Source organism: Podarcis filfolensis (assembly GCF_964270895.1).
Source record: "Podarcis filfolensis genome assembly, chromosome: 5".
Classification (NCBI taxonomy): domain Eukaryota; kingdom Metazoa; phylum Chordata; class Lepidosauria; order Squamata; family Lacertidae; genus Podarcis; species Podarcis filfolensis.
The window spans coordinates 80986380-80988549 of record NC_139608.1 but is presented as its reverse complement, the minus strand read 5'-3'; positions in this window follow the sequence as shown (position 1 = coordinate 80988549).

Here is a 2170-nt window from a genome sequence, read left to right as displayed (position 1 = left end):
AGAGAATGGAGCAAAACACGAGCCTGTGTAAGGAAAGTGGAAACCCATCAGCAAAGGATGTTTCACAAACATAAACCCCGGTGTATCCTTTTAATGACTAGCTGTAACTCACTGCTTTTACTTTGACTTTAGAAAAAAGGGGGGGTACTAAACCAGGGAAAGTGGCAGGAACAGCTGAAAACATACTTGCCCACTATCCCTACGACCACCTAAGGGCTATGAACATCTGGAACAATCTGAAGCAGAGTGAAAGTGGGTGCATGCTAATGTTTTTCAGTGATTTATTCCACTTTTTATTACCATGGAACTTTTGAGACCGGGATGTGTTCCTTCACAAACAGTGGTTGCTATATTGGAAATGGGTCACATTATTTGAGATCTGGAATGATTTGTGTAATGCTAATCCAAGGGGGTTTAAACTTACTAAGTGTTCTTGGCAATGTATAAGAACCTATGAGCCATCATCTGATCTGGGATTTCTCTTTTCTCTTTTTGGGAGTGTGTGGTGGTGGGGAGTTAGGAAGAGGCACCTATGGGATGCTTGTAAATCATTCCCCTGCACAGAACCGTGTTGTCAGCCACAGATCTCTTTCCAATTTCCACGCTTCAATCCTGTCTATGTTTGCCATCACATTGGCTGAGTATTTAATCTCTTTGCTCTCCAGAAAACAGCTCTTTGTCTCTGTCTGTACCGTACAATAGAAGCAAGGAGCAGGATTGGAGATGACGAAAAGACCCTTAAGAAGAGCATGGGTAGGGCAGTACAGAAATAGGTCCCTTCTTTTTCCCCAATGATATTTTATTCAGTTTCAACATTAATACCATATATAGTCAAAAAACACAATTTCGTCTTTTATCTTATTTTTGTTGACTTCCCACCCCTTTTCCCATGGAGTTGTTGTTTCTACTCTTCTGATGCACCCTGTCTTCTACCTACCAAATCGTAACAATATTATAATCTGATTACTTCTGTTGCTTATAGCTCAAATCCTGCCTGCGAGTTCATCATACTATTTCTTGAAATAGTTCAAAAAAGGCATCCGTTCTTCCATAAAACACTCATTCTCTTAAAACACCCATTCTCTTAATTTTGCTGTTAATTAACACCCCCCCCCAAAAAAGGTCCCTTCTGATACCTGGGTTCCAAGCCATCCAGGGCTTTATATGCCAAAATCGAAACCTTGAATTGGGCTTGGTAGCAAACAGGCAGCCAGCAGAAATCATGTGGTCTCCTACAGCCAAGACAGTCTATGTACCCTGGCAGCAATATTTTGTTCTAGCTGCCATATCTCAGCTGTAGTCAAGGGCAGCCCTATGCAAAATGCATTGCAGCAGGATAATTGGGAGATGACTAAATGATGGATTACTGTGGCCGGGTTATCGCTATCCAAGAATAGCCATAGCTGGTGATGCAGCTGGAGTTGGAAATAGTTGCTCTGTGCAATTGGTGGCACTTGGGCTTCTAGGGACAGAGTAGACGCAAGAAGCCTGCCCAGCCTGCAAACCTCATTCTTCCAGGCGAATGCCATCCCATCCCATCCGGGACATGCTGACTAACTAATTCATGGTCCCAGAATGGCCATAGGATAACAGCCAGAGTGTCGTAACGAAACTGAGCTATGCACATGCAACAGTGAATGCATCCCTTTATTTAAAAACACACAGACCTCCCATTCATAAATAGTTTGACAGGGATAAGGCTGGCTAGGAGGCTTTCCCCTGATATACTGTTTTTTTTTAATATAGAATATTTTTCTCTATATAGGGAACATTCAAACACAAATTCCTATATTTGCAGCCTGTTATGGTATAACCCACCAAGAGGCAATTTAAAACTGCTCTAAGAGGGTACACTTTCACTAACAAGAAATGTGGGAGAGAGACACGAATATAAAAGCCTTTTTTAATTTTAATAGAATATCTTTTAGCCAATAATGTGAGGTCAATCTGTAATGGGACACTATTGAATAAAGCAGGCAGGCATAAAGATTTGACTATCAGTCTTAATGATGGCACATTGTCAGCTTCAGAAGCCATAATGTACTCTGGCCTTTCTCTCCCTGCTTTAATGCAAACGCTCATTCATATCATCTCGCTGTGTCAAACTACACGGCAATTTAGTCCCTTACTTCATGGGTACACTATTGAACAGAACTGACTTGCCAGACCA